At 46.7% G+C, this 21187-nt stretch overlaps 1 long non-coding RNA gene across 1 annotated transcript in view; it reads right to left on the bottom strand.

Annotated features, from left to right (window-relative positions):
* The window catches only part of LOC143828856 (uncharacterized), a 29037-nt gene extending 27140 nt beyond the window's left edge, over positions 1–1897 (bottom strand). The window contains exon 1 of the long non-coding RNA XR_013227937.1: positions 1792–1897. This is a non-coding gene — a long non-coding RNA (uncharacterized LOC143828856). The remainder of the gene's footprint in view (positions 1–1791) is intronic.
* Between the last annotated feature and the right edge of the window lie 19290 nt (positions 1898–21187).

Consider the following 21187-nt stretch of genomic DNA (forward strand, 5'->3'; position numbering starts at 1 on the left):
GCTTCCTCGGGAGGTGGTGGGTTCTCCATCTTTGGAGATTTTTAAACAGAGGCTGGAGAGCCACCTGACGGAGAGGCTGATTCTGTGAAGGTTCAAGGGGGTGGCAGGTGACAGTGGGTGAGAGAGAGGGTTGTGAGTGTCCTGCACAGTGCAGGGGGTTGGACTAGATGACCCAGGAGGTCCCTTCCAACTTCCAATCATTCTGTGATTCTAACATGTAATCCTGCACCCACAACTGCTATCTAGGTATCTTGGAGCAATGAATCTGGGTTGTTCCTGCAGTGACTTAACATTTTGCAACAGCACTCTTTTAGCTCAGCGGAATTTCTTCAGTTTCACACCAGAATTGGGCTCCTAAGGTGCAGATTCAGAGGAAAAGTTTCTTTGTGATGCAGTTTTTGAGTCCCAAGAAATAGTGAATTCTCTTCCTTCCTGGGGAGACAATTCACAGGAATCCAATGAATGGAATCAGCATCTGCAGTGGTTTCTTTCTTCTTTCCTTGGCATCAACATGCTTTCGTGGGCCTGTGAGCCCACCTACCTGCTTCTCTGCCTCCCATTTCATTCCCTCTGCAGTTTGCTGCCATTAAAAATATATATATATATATTTCTTTTTGTGTTTTGACACATGATCGTGTTAGGAATTAACGCTCCCACAGGGAAAAAAAAACCCTCCTTATCTCCATTTAGCGACTAACCTCGACTTAGAATGACCATATAATGTGTGTTCTGAACTCTTAGGAACCCCCATAATCTCCCCCCCCAAGCAATTTCACTCAAAGTGTTTTATTCATAGCACTAAATGCGGGGTTTCCGATATACACTTTCCTTGGCTTTTTGTCTCTCTCTGATTGCATTATGACTCATGATTGTAATTATGATTGCATGCCAGAAAAACAGGTCCTTTAAGAGCCAGCTTGGTGTAGTGGTTAGAAGTCTGGACTAGACTTCTAGTCTTGGGAGCCGGTTTGATTCCCCACTCCTACACATGCAGCCAGCTGTGTGACCTTGGGCTCACCACAGCACTAATAAAGCTGTTCTGACCGAGCAGGAATCTCAGGGCTCTCTAAGCCTCACCTCCCTCACAGGGTGTCTGTTGTGGGGAGAGGAAAGGGAGGGCGACTGTAAGCTGCTTTGAGACTCCTTCGGGTAGAGAAAAGCGGCATATAAGGACCATCTCTTCTTCTTCAGTAATCTCAGGGCTCTCTCAGCCTTACCCACCTCACAGGGTGTCTGTTGTGGGGAGAGGAAAGGGAAGGCGAATGTAAGCCGCTTTGAGACTCCTTCAGGTAGGGAAAAGCAGCATATAAGAACCAACTCTTCTTCTTCTTCAGTAATCTCAGGGCTCTCTCAGCCTCACCCACCTCACAGGGTGTCTGTTGTGGGGAGAGGAAAGGGAAGGCGATTTGAAGCCGCTTTGAGACTCCTTTGGGTAGGGAAAAGCGGCATATAAGAACCAACTCTTCTTCTTCTTCTTCAACATCCCACAGATGTTAAAGACTGTGGAAACCCTATAAAAGCTTATAAAAGATATCCCTTATAGAAGTACCCTGCAAGAACAGTAGTTTCCTTCCTGACCTCTTCAACTAAGACAATTGGCTTCATCCAAAAATGGCTGGCGTTTACCACCCACTACTCTCTCAATTTCCTTACCCTACAGAAAAAACAGAGTAAAAACTCTCCAGTAATCTCCTAGGTCAGTAGAATCTAATGGTGGCTTTTCCAACAGGGACCTAATTATTCCCTTTTCCAAGGCAGGCGGTATGTATCTCTATGCAAAGGTGTACTCACCGACCAAGCCAGCAAAAATTTCCCAGCTGACAGGTACCAAGGGGCAGGGGTCAAAAGGCCACATCATTGCATGGACGTTCCCATGACCATTGTTGATGTATTCTAGTGCAATCAAGTTAAATCCATGCAAGCAACCGCGGAGTCCTGGGGGGGAATTCCAGCCAGAATTTGAGGTTACTGTGACGTCCAATTTGTGAATGCAATGCACTAAGGGAAACTGTTTTGCAAGACAAGATGTTTAAACAGACACACACACAGAATAAAACCACAGCTGTACTATATAAAAGTCAACTGGATGAAGTAACTGAGGTTCAATCACAAGGAATAATCAAACCCGCAGACAGATTGGGATGTGATTATAGTTGTGATCTGGGGCTAAATTGGTGGTAGTTCCAATTTGTTTAAATCAAGGCCGATGTGAAATGGTAAATTGGGACGACCTTGCAATAATCAAAGTGCCTCAGGAATGAAAGCTGGAAGGAGGCTGCTGGTTTGCTAGTTTGCCAAGCTTTTATCTTCAAGCTTTTATTTACTTTAAATCCTCATGTTTTTAAGGTGGAGACTGGTAGAATGGACAAGATCTGTGGTGTGCATGATTCAGCAGAATGAGAAGAACATCATGCAGGGCAGGGGGCATCGAAGGAGATGTGCAGTTAAGATATTGAGACCAGGAATGTCCTTATTTGCAAATGATTGCCTCCAATTGGCTCAGCTGGCGACTTCCTGCTCCTTTGAGCCCACTTCCTCTTTGCATTCCATCCACAAATGTTAGTCAGTCAGACTGTTAGGACTATCTCTCTCCCCTTTACATAGTTGTTTGCCTTCTTAATAAAACTAATTTATTCTTTAAGCAGCCAGTGCTTTGCCCCTCCATTGTGCATTTAAACTCTGCCCACAGAGAAAGCAGAAGATTTTGGTCGTAAATTAATGGTTGAAATGAAGGTTCCTGGAGGTAGTGATTTTTAGAATCATGGATCAGGATTTCTTGAGGATTATTTACTTGGGTTGTGATGGGCTCCACCTTCCGAGGATGGGGAGGACTGTATTTCGGTCCGATTTTGGCTACATTCATTGGGAGAGTTTAAATTGACATTTGACTAAGAGGAGTTGGTTTGTATCCTCATTTTTCTTTATCCCAAGGAGTCTCAAAGCGGCTCACAACTGTCTTTCCCTTCCTCTCTGTGCAACAGGCGTCTTGTGAGGCAGGTGGGGCTGAGAGAGCTCTGAGAGAACTGTGACCGGCACAAGGTCACTCCGCAGGCTTTACGTGCAGGAGGAGTGGGGAATCAAACCCAGCTCTCTAGAATAGATTCTGCCACTCTCAACCACTACACCCTTCTGGGGGTTGAAGATGTCTATTGGGGGGCTTTGGACTCAGGGAGGGATTTGATATTAGGGAGGCATTTGGAAAGCAGATGGAGAGCTCCTGCTGATGGTGGTGGGGGGTGGGGGTGTCTGGAAACCCTGCCATAGGCAAATGGGAGGCTATAGCGATCAGTGACTATCAGGTGGTTAAATGGAACTTCCAGCTTCAGAGGCAGTGTACCTCTGGATAGCAGCTCCAGCAGACAAAAGCCAGAAAGGGTTGTTGCCTCCGTACTCTGCCTGTAAACTTTTTTTTTGGAGGGGGGGCTATCTTCTTGGCTGATGGGGGTGGGGAACCAGGATGCTGGAGGAGATGAACCCTTGATCTGAGCACATTTCTTTCTGTGCTGTGACTGAAATAGTCTATTTCATCTGCAATAAGGGGCTTTTATCGGCGCTTGCAAAAATGCTTAAAGGGAAATGCGGAGATCGGCCCGAACATTTGGTTCCTCCCGCACACAGCCGAAGCCCTGGCTAAGCTGCCGTTAGAGTCTGCTCAAGAGGGATTAAATGAATGTGTGGAATGTTTAGGGAAAGAACTGTGGCCTTGGCTTTCTTCTTTCGCCCAGCCGTTTCTTGGAAATCCAATGAAGAAGAAGAAGAAGAAGAAGAGTTGGTTCTTATATGCCGCTTTTCCCTACCCGAAGGAGGCTCAAAGCGGCTTCCACTCTCCTTCCCATTCCTCTCCCCACAACAGACACCCTGTGGGGTGGGTGAGGCTGAGAGAGCCCTGTTATCACTGCCCGGTCAGAACAGTTTTATCAGTGCTGTGACTAGCCCAAGGTCACCCAGCTGATTGCATGTGGGGGAGCGGGGAATCAAACCTGGCATGCCAGATTAGAAGTCCGCACTCCTAACCACTACACCAAACTGACAGTAGCTAGAAGAAGAAGCAGTTTTTTGTACCCTGTTTTTTACTACCTGAAGGAGTCTCAAAGCGACTTACAATCGCCTCCTCTTCCTCTCCACAACCTGTGAGGTAAAAGGCGAAAGATTTATGCGATCTGAAGAGGAACCAGAGACTGGATCTTTAATAGTGATGCCATATTGGACAGACAAACAATAATAAAATATAATTTTCCCCCTTTGTTTAAACTATCCAAAAAAGTCCATCTCAGATCTGACTATTTAGTAACCATTTCTGTGCCAAAACGTCGAATGGCTTTTGCCCATTTATGCTTTCAAGCTATGCCATCAGCCCTACTTTTAGGCCGTTTTTCTGATGTATCATTTGACCTCCGCCTATGTATCTGTGGAGAACCTGCTTTTGAAGATCTCTATCGTTATGTTTTGGATTGTCCACTATACTTGGAGCCGAGAACCAAATATATTGAGAGAGTTTTGAATAGCCACAACTTCCCTGCAAATTTAGACAAAATGGTCTTTTTCTTGGCCAAGGGACCAAGCGCTATGAAGAGAGGTTGAGGGACTTGGGAATGTTCAGCCTGGAGAAAAGGAGGTTGAGAGGGGACATGATAGCCCTCTTTAAGTATTTGAAGGGTTGTCACTTGGAGGAGGGCAGGATGCTGTTTCTGCTGGCTGCAGAGGAGAGGACATGCAGTAATGGGTTTAAACTTCAAGTACAACGATATAGGCTAGATATCAGGAAAAAAATTTTCACAGTCAGAGTAGTTCAGCAGTGGAATAGGCTGCCTAAGGAGTTGGTGAGCTCCCCCTCACTGGCAGTCTTCAAGCAAAGGTTGGATACACACTTTTCTTGGATGCTTTAGGATGCTTAGGGCTGATCCTGCATTGAGCGGGGGGTTGGACTAGATGGCCTGTATGGCCCCTCCCCTTCTATGATTCTGTGATTCTATGATTCTATGATTCTTATCGGATACCAACTCCCTAATCAGTTATAATGTCTTATTATTTGCACTAGCAGCAAGGAAAATTCGAGCCAAATTCTTATCGTCTTTTATTATCTACGGACCACTGCATATATTGTTTTAATTGTTTTACTGATCTTTGATATTAACTGGTATGATTGCTAACATTGTAATGGCCTATGGCTGGAAACAATAAAGTATCATACATACATACATACATACATACATACATACATACATACATACATACATACATACCTGTGAGGTAGGGGAGGCTGAGAGCTCTAAAAGAACTGCTCTGGGAGAACAAATCTAACAGAACTGTGACTTGCCCAAGGTCACCCAGCTGACTGCACGGAGAGGAGGAGTGAGGAATCAAACCTGGCTCTGCAGATTAGAGGCCACCATCCTTAGCCACAACACCACGCTGGCTCTCAGGAAAGAAGAGTTGGTTTTTATACCTTTTCACTTCCCAAAGGAATCTCCAAAAAGCTTCCAAACCCCTTTCCCTCTCCCTACAACAGACATCCTGTGAGGAAATCTCAGGTTTTCACGAAACTCTGGTTGAGAAAGACTGCTCTAGACAGATGGGGTTGAGAGAGCTCGAAGAAAACTGCTTTGCAAGGACAGCTCTCAGAGAACTGTGACTAGCCCAAGGTCACTCAGCTGGCTGCAGGTGGAGGAGCGGTGAATCAAAGCCAGTTCTTTCTTATTTATTTATTTCAGTTTATTACCCACCACTCCCAAGAGGCTCCTGGTGGGTTACAATAGTCTGAATAAAATCCCCCATAAAAAACCCCTTAAAACCCCAGACATAAAACACAGAGATCCAAATCACAAATCAAGAAAATATACGGCGGAAAAAAACAATTTCAACAATCAATCCATTCCTCCCACTAGCAATCTCATAAAGGGAGGAGGGAAGGGGGGGGCAGATAGAACCCGAAGCCGCCATACATAATGCTCTATCCTGCAAGGGGGGGGGGCATGCAGATCTTCCTTGGCGCACCGGACTCAACCATAGACCTGGTGGAAGAGCTCACAGTTTTGCAGGCTCTGCAGAATGCTGAAAGTTCCCGCAGGGCCCCTGGCTCCTCCGGGATCTCATTCCAGCAGATAGGGGCCAGGACCGAAAAGGCCCTGGCCCTAGTTGAGGCCAGGCGCACTTCCCTGGGGTCAGATTAAAGGACCAGATTAAAGAACCATCTTTGTACCATCTTGCAACACTTATGGCAAATAGGAACCTAGAAAGCACGTCAGAGAGGCTGTGTTCTGAAGGGGACCTTCCTCCAGAAGAGAGAATCCAAAATCAGTCCCCCCCTTTCAGCAGCTTTGACATCAGATCTTATCGCCCGACCGTAAACAGAAAGGAGGAGACCGATGTCTCTTTCCTCTTCCCAGGCCGGAGGACTTGCGGGCTCCCATTTGTCTAGCTTTTGGCCCTCGCAGGGTTATTTTTAGCTCTGAGTTTGGACGCTGGCGACATCAGGAGGCGTAACATGTTTGGAGCACATGTTCTCCAAATCCCGTCTGAGATCTGAATCGCCCTTGGCCACCAACAAGTAGCAGAAGGGAAGGGGGAGGCAGAGAATGTTTTGTGAACAGCTCCAACAAAACAGTTCCAATATTCTAATTTATTGCAACCGTTGTGTGTGCATTGGATACCAAAGGGCTGGGGGCGGGGGGGGGGGGAGAGGACAGAGGCTTAGTTCTCAGTCCAAAATAAACCGGCGAATTAAAAGCCCTGGATGAAAAGTGTCTTGCTGGCCGGCCTGTTCCTTGTTTCCATTAATCCTCCCGTGCAGGATGTTATTTTTACAGTTCAAGGATTAATTCTTCATTTCCAGTCCTAGGAAACGGATTGGATTTCAAAGCTGCTGTCGGAGAACACTGAACTACTCAAGTCCTCGTGCTTTGAGGGCTCAACCGTCTTTGCGGCCTTTTGATTTCGGTCGCATCTGTGGGCACGAGGCAGCGGGCGGAAGGCAGGAAGGGCTGAGGTCTGGTTTAACCCTTCCCTTCTGAAACTCATCTCCACAGTGGCTTCGTGGCCCAAGTAGGCTGAGAAAAGCTTTTTCTTCCTCCCCCGCTCTCTTTTCCTCACCACTTAGACTGAAATCGTCTGACTGACCCAAGGGCACATAGAATCTTAGAATAATACAGTTGGAAGGAACCTACTGGGTCATCTAGAAGAAGAAGAAGAAGAGTTGGATCTTATATGCCGCTTTTCTCTACCCGAAGAAGGCTCAAAGTGGCTTACAGTCGCCTTCCCATTCCTCTCCCCACAACAGACACCCTGTGGGGTGGGTGAGGCTGAGAGAGCCCTGATATCACCACTCGGACAGAACAGTTTTATCAGTGCCGTGGCGAGTGCCGTGGCGAGCCCAAGGTCACCCAGCTGGTTGCATGTGGGGGAGCGCAGAATCGAACCCGGCATGCCAGATTAGAAGTCCGCACTCCTAACCACTACACCATACTGGCTCTTACCAATCTAGTCCAACCCCCTGCACTATGTAGGACACTCCCAACCCTCTTGCTCATCCACTGTCACCTGCCAGCCCCTTGAACCTTCACAGAATCAGCCTCTCCGTCAGATGGCTCTCCAGCCTCTGTTTAAAAATCTCCAAAGACGGAGCACTCACCACCTCCCGAGGAAGCCTGTTCCACTGAGGAACCACTCTAACTGTCAGGAACTTCTTCCGGAGGTTTAGACAGAATTTAGAATCATAGAGTTGGAATGGACCTCCTGGGTCATCTAGCCCAACCCCCTGCACTATGCAGGACACTCACCACCCTATCGCTCCTCCACTGTCACCTGCCACCTTTCCAACTCTGTTATTCTATGATTCTATTGGTCATGGGGGGGTCGACATGACCATATATGGTCATATCACCCAATAAATGTTTGACAAATTAAAAATATATATTGAAAATTAATTAATTCCCACCCATTCGAGAAACCCTTCCAGGGCTGACAAGAAATCTCAGGTACCTGATCCTAAAGAGGAGAGCTCCTGCCTCGACCAATGCCAGGGCTTTTTCAAGCCTGGCCCCAATCTGGTGAAAAACTCTCCCTGCTGAGAATTTAAAACAGTTCCAGAGGACTAGGGCTGAATTTGTACACAGCTTTTATTCCAATCCCAGGTCGATTCAATCCCTGCCGTCTCCACTGAATGCGATTTCCATTTTGATTTTGGGCGATGTAAATTTTCCTTCTGCAACAGGCAGGATTGATTTGGAGTGACCTTACTTTCCCCCTGCGATATCCTGGAGTGGATATAACCCTTAATATCTGAAAATTCAGCATGCATAAAGGTACAGCTCTCTGCATGTCCCAAACTAACTTGCTGTCTTGATCCTCCAATGCTGAACATCTCAAATCTCACTGTCATCAGCTTCCATCCCCAAATCCCCAGAAATTTCCTGGTATGAATTTGACAGCCCCAAGTCTAATGCAGTCTAATGCAGATTCACTGATTCATATTTTTTAACCACATTCTGTGTTTTACAGGTAAGCCCCTATCAAAGAAACCATTCACAATAAGTCTCCATCCAGCGTGTCTCCCCGCAAGGCCCATGTGACCTTCCCGGTTTCCCTTATCTAAACTTGAAGTTTGCCCCAGTTCCTGCCCATCAGACCACTTGTGGTTCAGCAGTACGTTTTTATATGGCTGTAATAAAACGTCATCTTTAAAGACAAACTGCCGTGAACTCACTGAACTTTTTTTGCGCGCAAGTAATGCTTTCATCTCTCGCGTTTGGGGGGCATTGGTATGCAGAATTTGATTTTCTAAAGGCTTTTATATCTTGCTTCTGCCTGAAATTAAGTTTCTCAAGTGATGAATCACAGCTTAAAAAAATGTTATTATTTTACAGAATGGTGCGCTTTGTTTTACCATTGGGGGGGGGGAAGCCATTTAGAACTCTTGGAGAGGACCGTTTGGAGGATCGAATATGCTTCAGAAAGCTTTACGAAATACTGAAATACCTGAGGGGCCCTGAGGAGGGTGTGTTCACAGCTCTGCTTCCCAATGATATTGTGCATGATCGCCCCACTTCTGGGGTTTCTTGAAGCCCGAAGAATGTTTCAGGGGTTTCTCATGTAAAGTAGTTGAGATAGGATGGATTAAATTCTCCAGAAGGTCTGCCTATACAGGTAAAAAAGTTGAGAAAGGTTGCAGTAGCTTCTAGAATAGAAGTGGGCAGACAAAATTGAGGCCCATTCCGCACACAGAAGATAATGCACTTTCAATGTGCTTTGGCTTCTGGATTTTCCTGTGCGGAACAGGAAAATCTACTTCGAAAGTGCATTGAAAGTGCATTATCCTATGTGTGCAGAATAGGTCTGACTGTTTGCACAGCAGAGAGAATCCGTTCCCACCCCCATCCCAGTCGGTCTAGGGACTAACGTTCTTCAGCGTGTTCATAAATGAGCGAGTCAGGGGTGGTTAGTCAGGCAGAGGCACACAGATGACCCCGAATTATTTGAGAATTCTTGGAGAGCCCTGATCTCCAGGAACAAGATTTCCATTGAAGATAACTGTCTTCAAGACAGCTTTCACGCTGTATCCATCTTGTCACTGCAAGAGCTGGCAGTATTGTTTCCCCCAAGTCCGAAACAACTTCATTCGCAAACACAAAAACCAAGGCAAAGATCAGGAATATAAAGACATCAAGGCTGAAGATGTTGGCAGCGTTTCAATACGCAGAGAGAGCAGAGCTCCAGAGCTCTACGAAACCATCTCTCCCAACTGAGTGAACGAGCAAGAAAATGACAAATGTGAGATTCAGGGCAAGTGAGGCAAGGTTGAGGGAGGAAATTTTAGATTTCATATATGCACCGATATAGGCCCCTTTCACATTACTGTTCTAAACCGGGTGTTACTGTTGTAATCAGCCAATAATCAGCCATCCTTGAAGCACTGGCCATTTCTAACTCTGCTGCTTCCCCCTTCCCCTTTTCTCCATGCAGTCTGCCTCACCCTGAGTGGTATAGGTCTAAAGCAGGAGTGGCTAAACTGTGGCTCTCCAGACTACAATTCCCATGAGCCCCGGCGCTCATATGTCATATATAATCACGTAGACCAGGGGTAGTCAACCTGTGGTCCTCCAGATGTTCATGGACTACAATTCCCATACGCAGGCCTCGTCACATAAAGAACCGGCAGTGGAGAGAGGGTGGGGAGGAGGATGAGTTAGCGGGGAGGACAATCCTTTGACCTAGATTCAAATGAGTAGCCGTGTTGGTCTGAAGTAGCACAATAAAATCAGAGTCCAGGAGCAACTTTAAGACCAGCACTTGAAAGCTCACGCCTTGAATGAATCTGTGTTAGTCTTTAAGGTGCTACTGGACTCTGATTTTAATCCTTTGAGCTGTCTCTGGAATAGGAGGATAGGGAGGGAAGGAAAGAAAGAAAGAAAGAAAGAAAGAAAGAAAGAAAGAAAGAAAGAAAGAAAGAAAGAAAGAAAGAAAGAAAGAAAGAAAGAAAGAAAGAAAGAAAGAAAGAAAGAAAGAAAGAAAGAGAAGCATGGCCTAAGGCAGGGGTAGTCAAACTGCGGCCCTCCAGATGTCCATGGACTACAATTCCCAGGAGCCCCCTGCCAGCTGGCAGGGGGCTCCTGGGAATTGTAGTCCATGAACATCTGGAGGACCACAGGTTGACTACCCCTAATGTAGACCCACCCTCCCCTCCCAAAATGGCCGATGATGGGCCTTGAGGGGGTGGGGAAGGGAGGGGCCCCAGGTCTGCTTCCTAATCATATTCTGCACCTTTCTGCCACTTCTGGGGTTTCTCGAACCCTGAAGAATATTTCAGAGGTTTCTCAATGGTAAAAAAGTTGAAAAAATCTAAATAGTTGCCTATTGTATTTATATAGCATTCCAAGCATTCTGAAAGCCTGATACAGGCTAGCGAAGTAGGATGAAGTTTAGAATAACTCACTCATTCAATCCACCGCCAGCCTCCTAGTGCTATTTCTAAAGCCAGAGGCGGAATCTTTTGAACTGCAGTCACCCAAAGCATTAAAAATGGCACGACGTTTTAAGGATGCTATGTTTGGTCCTCCAGGGACAGATGGCTGCTATTGCACAGGCAAAGCTGCCAGCTTCTGTCCCTCAACCAAGCATGTGAAATATTGCTAGAGACCCACCAGCGCCTGTTGCACATCCTTTTCCTCCCCCGTAATAATCATTAGGAGAAACACGAGGTCTACAACCTTCTGGAGGCGACAGCTGCCTCCCTAATGCTTCCTAATTGCTTCTCTCCAATTGCTTTGATTGCCTGGCATCAGAGGGAGGGCTGGGGAACAAAATTATAACTTTCATTTTTACCTGCTGGGATCCCGAGTTGTCAAACAGCTGGTGAAATGTCTCCCTCTGAGACAGGAGGAAATCGATCTGTTTCTGGTTTCTCCTGAAGAAGCTTGCTAAGCCCTTGCTTCTTGAAGGAGGTTTTGAGCAAGGGAACTTCACCAACTCTCCAGCGTAGACAGCGTAGCGCAGGGGTATCCAACGGGTAGACCGTGGGCTCCATGGTCCTTGCCGACACCTTTCCTTTTGGCAAACCTATAGAGTCAGAGATTGCTCGAAATAAGTGTTTACGGGGAAACTCTGGAACAAAAGCCTCTCAACATAACGAGTTAGTTAAATCTAGTTAACTTCTATATTATTTATTTATTGTTAGATTTATATCCCGCTCCTATTGGACCTGCCATCTCGGGACGGTTTAAAACACTTAATAGCAAAATTTATTAACATCAACATTTATTAGCATCAGATAGGCCTCCCTCCAGTACTGCAACCCCCCCCCCCCCCAGGGTTCTGGCTTATACCTTTGGGTCAAATTTTTAGATTTTTAGACTGGTTTTAATGTGACCCAATTGTATTATTATATATATATACCAATTGTAATATTATAAATAAATAAATAAATAAATAAATAAAGATAGATAGATAGATAGATAGATAGAGATAGAGATATAGAGATATATAGATAGATATAGATAGATATAGATATAGATAGATAGATATAGATATAGATATAGATATAGATATAGATATAGATATAGATATATGCTGTCCACTGCCCTGAATCCGCTTTGGTGGAGAGAGTGATTTACAAATCCAGCTAAATAAATAAAAATAAATGCATTTGAGTTCCTGTGAAAAGCTTAAGAAACTCTCATTGGCCTGAAACGTGCAAACTAGTTTGTGCATGTACCAGTTTTACTTCAAAATTAAAATGCTACAACAACAAAGTGAGAGACACAGTAGAAAATTACCAACACAATAGAGAAACGGGTGTCTGAAACGGGACAATTTAAAATGCCGTCAACAAACTTGCTTGCTGTCTTTTTCAGCTGCTGCCTGGCAGAAACGATCGTTTTGTTTTTAAATAAAATTAAGAAAAAGACGGCAAGCCAGTTTGTTTATGGCATTTAAAAACTGTCCTGTTTCTGATACAATTTACATCAGAAATTTCAGTCTCTGATTTCACCTGACCTTTCTCCCTTTTAGGTTAAATAAAATGTTTTGTGAATTTAGGAATTCCCTTTTAAGTTGTTTAAGGGACTCTTTGAACCTTCCCTCAGGTTCCTGGGTTGAGCCAATGGCCAAAATATCATGGTGGGACAGGCGAGGCCAGTGAGAATTGTCCAGCAAAGAAGAAAATCGGCTCAGTCAGGAATGGGAAAGAGAAACTGAGGAAAAACCTTGTCTCTGAGGGAGGGAAGTGAACAGGGCTGTCGTATTTGGCGGCAGAGGTTAGATAAGAAAATGACACCCACCACCAGTTTATCTCTCCAAAGAGACAAACTAATTTTTTTTTGATAAATTTGTGAGGAATTACCACAGAATTCCTGTCAGAAATGGCACCACCATGTAGAATTAGAGGAGTGTGAGATCACACATAACTCTACTGGTCATTCTTGAATATCTCAGGCCTGGGTTTTGTTTGACAGTATGACCGACTGTACTTTTTCACGTTCTCGCTCAACTTCCCTCCCTCCCTCCCATGGAGATGAGGTAAACATTGCTGAGGAGAAATTGTGAGGATCAAAACAGGCAAAAACAGAAGCAGACAAAAAAAAAAAAAGGCTGCAACTGAAGCAGGAAAAGGACAACAGTTTGCCAAAATTCTGGGCCATTCCGCACAAGGACCAATGTTGCCAATTGCTTTCACAAAGCGGAAACGCTATTTTAAATAGTGGAATCTCGGCGTTCCACATAACTTCATTTGTAGTGGAATCCAGTAGAGTTTCATTCGTTCTCCACAGGTTTCCGGTCTCGCAGGAATCGCTAGAAAGGAAGCGATTTTTTCTGTGCTTTGTCCCGCCCCTGGCCATCAATCAAACAGAACAGCCAATGGACGGTTGTTATCATGCTCCCGAAAAGCCCCTTTCCCTTTAAGCACAGTTAAAAAACAAACAAACACATACACGTTTCAACAAATATGCCTTGATTCTTCGCAACGGAGAGACCCATCTAGCTGGCGTGTGAGCTGGCGAGTCATCGTTACCACGCTAACCCAGGTGGAAACCCCCACACACACACACACGGGCCCAATTTTTGGCCAAAATTAAAGGGAACTGGCAAACAGGGGGCTGTGTTGTGCTTGGGGACTTAGGGGAGCTTTAAAGCACTTATGCGGAGGGACTGTAGCTGGAGAAGCCTCGCTGGGTGAATGAAGCCTCACTGGTTCGTTGCTTTCCCCGCTCTGAGGGGGAAAAAATGGCGATCACTTCGCCGGAAGTTTGGAGGAGAGAGCCAAGGGGAGGGACTTTGTTGCAACCGCTACATTGAGAACACACAGGTCTTTTTCGCAAGTGTTGCAGGTTGTTGGCAAGAGTGTAGCGATTTTCTGAGGGTGAATCCACTTTTTCCGATTCCCCAGAAATCGCTACAACGAAGCGATTTTGGCACTAGTGTTGCACGAGTGTTGCAGATTGCTCACGACGTCATGCAGAACGTAATTTCAGTGGTGGAAACAAAATGTAAGACTAGTGCTATATTAAAGACGTGCAGAATGGCCCTCAGTCATCCAGGGAAAAAGAAATAGCTAAAAATGGCATGGCAGGAGGGATTGAAGGAAGTTGAGTGGGAATATGAAAAAGGGCAGTCGGGCATACTGTCAAACAAAACCCCGGCCTTAGATGTTCAAGAATGACCAGTAGAGATGTGGGATCTCACGACCTGAGATTGTGGGATTGTCTCACACCACAGCTGAAATTTACCCTGTCAATTCCATGGGGCAGGGACTTTGCCCCCATATTTGTCTGGAAAATGCCAGGTAGAATTATGGCACCAGCAAATGACAGAGGAGAGGGTCGTTCGTCCATTTGGAATTGTCCTTGGTCTTGATCTTCCCGGACTATTATGTACATTCCGTGAACTTCTGTATCAGTGGTTCCCAAACTGTTTCAGGATGCCATCCCCTTGACTCCCAGGCCAAATCCTTATCCCACCCCCCACCCCCTCACACACATACAAACACACACCTCTTTCCCAGTGTGGTCTACTGCAGATTCAAAGCACATTATATTGTATACACTTCCTTTTTGGTTGTTGTGCAGTAGCCATATTTTAGTCTAGAATATGGGGCAAAAGTCAGATGGAGAAAGAAAGAGAGTGGGGGGGAGGGGGGAGAGAAGCAAGCAGTGGAGAATCCCTACCCACTACCCAGAATGTCTCTTGCTAGGAAAACACAGCTGCAGCAGGAAGAGTCAGACTATTGCCCCCCTCCTGCCCCCAGATTCCTCACTGCCCACCTGAATCCTTCCACCAACCCTGGGGGGGGCATACGCCCACTTGGGGACCCCTATTCTATATGAACATAAGAACGCAAGAGAAGCCATATTGGATCAGGCCAATGGCCCATCTAGTCCAAAACTCTGGGTCAACCCAGTGGCCCAAACCCAGGTGCCAAAGTGTTCAGTGGGGCAAAGGAGGTTCAGGAAGTCTAGTGGCCAACCTCCTGGTGAGGTCTGGAGTTTCCCTAGAATTACAATTGCTCCTATATCCAAATGGTAATCCTAAATCCAAATGGTTCTATAACTTGGGCTTCAACAGGTGTTGTAAAGTACCTCAAGGATCTGGCTAGCTATTTTCCCCTTGACCTAAGCGCATCCAGACCTGCCTTCGGTGTTACACCAGGAGTCCCCAAAGGCTCTAGATCAGCAGATAAATGCAATTATCGGACCTCCCTTTGCTTATTGATCGCTGTATATCTGCTGTCAAATTCCATTTTGAAAGGTGTAATTAAAGAGTTTTTGTCTCTGGGGCACTCCCCCAGTCCTCTCTCATGGCCACACAAGTCCCTAAAATAGATAAAGGGAAGATTACAGCTTTCAAGAAGGAATTTGATTCTAAATATATACCAATCCACTGACTGTACACAGTTCCCACAGCTGCCACCCTGGCTGCAGAATCTGACTTTCTGCCCTCTCTCCAACGGTCCTCCTTTCTTCTTATTTCTATTTTGTGGCCTCCTCTAAGCACGATACTAGAGTTGCCAACTGTCAAGGTGACTAAAGGGAACCGCCACACTCAGACACAGTAAACTTTCAAGAGGTAACATCAGGGGCCTGGTTGTTGGCCGTCCAGAGGAACTGGTTGGTCCCAGTTTGAGACACAATGCTGATCCAGCAGGGTTCTTCTTCTTATGAAGGCCTTGACCTCTCTGCCCTGTTGTTGGCTTTTCAGAGGAACTGGTTGGCCCCTGTGTGAGGCAGGAGGCTGGACTAGATATCAACTCCAGATGAGGGAGCTACTGGTGGGTGGGAGAGCCCAACACAAATCTCTTGGCCATATAGGGTTGGCAGTACTGGGTTCAGAAATACCTGGAGATCTATGGGGGGTTCCCGGGACCGTGGAGTTAAAGGGAGATAAGATCATCAGGAGAGCCCTGCTGGGTCAGACCAGGGGTCCCTCCAGTCCAGCCTCCTGTCTCACACAGGGGCCAGCCAGTTCCTCTGGAGGGCCAGCAACAGGGCAGAGAGGCCGAGGCCTTCCTAAGGACATCAGAAGAGCCCTGGTGGGTCAGACCAGGAGTCCCTCCAGTCCAGCCTCCTGTCTCACACAGGGGCCAGCCAGTTCCTCTGGAGGGCCAGCAACAGGGCAGAGAGGCCGAGGCCTTCCTAAGGACATCAGAAGAGCCCTGGTGGGTCAGACCAGGGGTCCATCCAGTCCAGCCTCCTGTCTCTCACAGGGGCCAGCCAGTTCCTCTGGAGGGCCAGCAACAGGGCAGAGAGGCCGAGGCCTTCCTAAGGACATCAGAAGAGCCCTGGTGGGTCAGACCAGGAGTCCCTCCAGTCCAGCCTCCTGCCTCACACAGGGGCCAGCCAGTTCCTCTGGAGGGCCAGCAACAGGGCAGAGAGGCCGAGGCCTTCCTAAGAGCATCAGGAGAGCCCTGCTGGGTCAGACCAGGGGTCCCTCCAGTCCAGCCTCCTGTCTCACTCAGGGGCCAGCCAATTCCTCTGGAGGGCCAGCAACAGAGCAGGGAGGCCGAGGCCTTCCTAAGAGCATCAGGAGAGCCCTGCTGGGTCAGACCAGGGGTCCCTCCAGTCCAGCCTCCCATCTCACACAGGGGCCAGCCGGTTCCTCTGGAGGGCCAACAACAGGGCAGAGAGGCCGAGGCCTTCCTAAGGACATCAGGAGAGCCCTGCTGGGTCAGACCAGGGGTCCCTCCAGTCCAGCCTCCTGTCTCACTCAGGGGCCAGCCAATTCCTCTGGAGGGCCAGCAACAGAGCAGAGAGGCCGAGGCCTTCCTAAGAGCATCAGGAGAGCCCTGCTGGGTCAGACCAGGGGTCCCTCCAGTCCAGCCTCCTGTCTCACACAGGGGCCAGCCAGTTCCTCTGGAGGGCCAGCAACAGGGCAGAGAGGCCGAGGCCTTTCTTAGACCAGGGGTCGATCTAGTCCATGTCTCACACTGTGGCCAATCTAGGGATATCAGCATCCAGGTGGGGCCTGGTGATCTCCACAAAGAGCCCTCCAAGAGTTATGAAGCAGGCTTAGTTGTTCTATCTATCTATCTATCTATCTATCTATCTATCTATCTATCTATCTATCTATCTATCTATCTATCTATCTATCTATCTATCTATCTACCTACCTACCTACCTACCTACCTACCTACCTACCTATCTAATTTGTAGACGGCCGCTCCTGGACCAGCCATCTTATGTCAGTTAACAGCATGATTACATTAAGAATGCAACAGTCTGAAGCGTGTTTCAGGGGTTTCTGAACAGTAAAAAAAGTTGAGAAATGCTGCCTTTAGGAAAGTCCGGTTTCCTTCTTCTTTTGATCAGGCAAGCGCTTGAGTTATGGCCAGTGACCTATAAATATATCCCCCAGGCACATGAATAGTAAGAACAGCTCATTCCCCTTTTAAAAGAAAGAAAGCTAGAAGCAGACTTAAAATGCCAATGGGAGGGTATCAAAAACAAGCCAAAAAATCAGCATCTGAGTTCAAATGAAGATTTTGGGACTCTTCTTGTGAAAGCTGATATATTGTTCTACAGTTCTTGCTGGGGGAGGGGGACTTAATTTCGAGAGGCCAACCCACTAAGAACCAGCTTGTTCTAACAAATCTGCCCAAATGAACTCACCTGCTTCCTTTCCTGCCACCTGGATGAACATTTGTAAGAGGTTAGGTTTTGTAAGGCTTTTCCCTATTGCAATTTGTACAACCTGTCGAGGAAGAGGACACGCAGTAATGGGTTTAAACTTCAAGTACAACGATATAGGCTAGATATCAGGAAAAAAATTTCACAGTCAGAGTAGTTCAGCAGTGGAATAGGCTGCCTAAGGAGGTGGTGAGCTCCCCCTCACTGGCAGTCTTCAAGCAAAGGTTGGATACGCACTTTTCTTGGATGCTTTAGGATGCTTAGGGCTGATCCTGTGTTGAGCAGGGGGTTGGACTAGATGGCCTGTGTGGCCCCTTCCAACTCTATGATTCTATGATTCTATGAAGATTGGGCTTTTGCTCAGGCATAAAAACAGCAACTTTAGGGACAATTTTGGATCGCAGAATATTGGCTTTCACCTGGTAGGTCATGATGAGCCACAATGGGGTTGATCCTGACCGACAGTATAAATTGCATTTTTGGGGTAGTTTTTAAGGTGTGGGATTTTTTTTTAAGAGAGAGAAAATAGGAAAAGGTGCAGGGGAGGGAGAGAGATGGAAGAGAACATAAGAGAAACCATGTTGGATCAAGCCAGTGGCCCATCCAGTCCTGCACTCTGCCACAGTGATCAAAACCCAGCTGCGCCATTGGTCTGCGCCTAATGGTGCAAAGAAGGCCGGTCGGATTGCTAGTCCAGAAAAGGAGGGAAAACTCTGATCTTAATTCTTCTTAATTCTCCTAGCAGGTAAATCCTTGCCCCTTGGCTCCAGTCCTTCCCTTGAGAAACTGAGGTATATGATTGGCTAAGAGTTTACCTGCTAGGTAAACCAAAGAACCAGTTTGGTGTTGGGGTTAGGAGTGTGGACTTCTAATCTGGCATGCCAGGTTCGATTCTGCGCTCCCCCACATGCAGCCAGCTGGGTGACCTTGGGTACTGATAAAACTGTTCTGACCGAGCAGTGATATCAGGGCTCTCTCAGCCTCACCCACCTCACAGGGTGTCTGTTGTGGGGAGAGGAATGGGAAGGCGACTATAAGCCGCTTTGAGACTCCTTCGGGTAGGAAAAAGCGGCATATAAGAACCAACTCTTCTTCTTCTTCTTCTTCTTCTTCTTCTTCTTCTTCTTCTTCTTCTTCTAGAAAACAGTCTCCATTGTGATGCTCTAGTCATTTCTCCACATCTCTATGGTCCTTACCATAGAGATTAGGGAAAATTTCTAGGGGAAGTCAATGGGAAGTTGTGCCATATCCTTCCCAGAATCCCAAGCGCCATCTTTCCCCATGTATCACCCTCAAAAGCTCCAGGCATTTGCCAAGGCAAAACTGACAACCTTAGTGAAAACCAAAGAGAAGAAGCAACAGAGATTGGAAGGGAGCTCCATCAGAGGATCCCCTCCAATATTGAGATCTCTAACACCGAGATCATTGTTAGATCTACTGTACTGGTGCCACCCTCTTCTGAATATTATTCTCCCCACCAGGCTGAACTTGGAGGGGGAACTCAGGTAACTAATATCAGAATTGTGACCACCGCCGCTTATAGGTTATGTGTAACTTTTGTTGATGTTAATTGGGGGTTTTATGGGGATTTTATTGTGTTTTAACTATTTATTTTGTAAACCGTCCTGAGATCTGTTTGGAGAAGGGCGGTCTAAAAATTAAATAATAATAATAATAATAATAATAATAATAATAATAATAATAATAATAATAATAATAAGAAGAAGAAGAAGAAGAAGAAGAAGAAGAAATTAAAAAGTGGGCTTCACTTTACAAATGAGCTTGTTTGGGCTTCAGAGGCCCCTGCTTGCGTCGCAGAGAAACTGCCAAGGATTACCTGTCCGTGGCTGCTGATTCTCCTGTTCAGGCACTGCTCTCAGTCCCTGGCAAATTTCAACCGAGTCTCTCTCTAAGTGGATACATTTAAATCACAAAACCCCGAATAAATGCGGATTTAGTAAGGATGGCTGCGGTAATCACAGGGACCGTTCTCCACGGAGGGCGTTAAGCTGGGATTTCCTCACTTTAAAAAATATGAATTCCTCATCTCATTAGGAGATTTAATAAATATACGCTAATCTTGTTCCCTGTGCACTGAAGAAGATTATGTAGCTCTGTAGCAGGGGGGAAGGGAGGGAGACAGAGAGAGAGAGAGAGAGAGAGAGACAGCCAGAATCTCTGTTTCCAATAACAAAGAGATAAGATCATGTAAACCAAAGCACAACTGGGATGGGGTGGAGGGGGGGGCGGAGGTGGTCCATCTATGTTTGGTTTCATGACAGTGGGTCAGTTTCTAACTCCACCAAGGCAGCCATGGCCCTCAGTTTGCAAGACCCCAGCGAGGCTGTTCACGGTGGACCATTTGGAAGGTCTTTCATTCTGAAGGTCCCCAGAAGCAAGCTGATGGCAGTTAACACGCATCTTCTAAAGTGGAAGCATCAATCACACCCATAAAGTGATTCAAATGTGGAGTCTGGCTGCCTAAGGAGGTGGTGATGAATTCCCTCTCAATGGTGATCTTCAAGTAGTGGCTGGACAGATCCTTTTCCTGGATGCTTTAGGCTGATCCTGCACTGAGCAGGGGGTGGGACTAGATGGCCTGGAGGGCCCCTTCCCACTCTGGGATTCTATGAGTTTTGTTCTGCAGTGGAAGGGGCTTCCTAAGGAGGTGTTGGGCTCCCCCTCACTGGTGGTCTTCATGCAGGAGTTGGACAAATCCTTCTCCTGGATGCTTGAAGCTGATCCTGCACTGAGCAGGGGGTGGGACTAGATGGCCTGCATGGCCCCTTCCCACTCTAAGATTTTTGGAGTCTAGTTCAGCAGTGGAAGGGTCTGCCTAAGGAGGTGGGGAGCTCCCCCTCACTGGCTTCTTCAAGCAGCGGCTGGACAGATCCTTCTCCTGGATGCTTGAGGCTGATCCTGCACTGAGCAGGGGGTGGGACTAGATGGCCTGCATGGCCCCTTCCCTCTCTAGGATTCTTGGAGTCTAGTTCAGCAGTGGAAGGGGCTGCCTAAGGAGGTGCGGAGCTCCCCCTCACTGGTGGTCTTCAAGCAGTGGCTGGACAGATCCTTCTCCTGGATGCTTGAGGCTGATCTTGCATTGAGAAGCGGGTGGGACTAGATGGCCTTTACGGAACTTTCCATATATCATGATGGCCACAGGAAGAAACAGCGTTCAAAGATTAGATATATTCCCCACCTGGTGGAATCAGCTCCCGGAACACATCTGGGCCTTGATAGAACTGGCCAGTTCTGCAGGGCCTGCAAAGATAGAGCTCTTCCCCCTGGCTTTTGGTTGGGGCCAGTGAAATAGGAACATTGACTGGGCCCTCCCTACCAGAAAGATGCTTCCTGAATTCACTTTTGTTCCGGAATTACAGACAGTTAACCGGGACTGTTGATTCTGCTACCTGGTACTAGTTCATGAACGTATTCCCGTTTCAAACCTATTTTAATTGTTTTTAATTTGAACGAACGAACTTTGAATTATTACGTGAATTTTACGTGAATGATATGTTGTATACTGCCATGAGCTGGTCTGCTGGGAGGGCAGTATATAAATCAAGTCAATAAATCAA

This window comes from Paroedura picta, chromosome 2 (assembly GCF_049243985.1).
Source record: "Paroedura picta isolate Pp20150507F chromosome 2, Ppicta_v3.0, whole genome shotgun sequence".
NCBI classification, from domain to species: Eukaryota; Metazoa; Chordata; class Lepidosauria; order Squamata; family Gekkonidae; genus Paroedura; species Paroedura picta.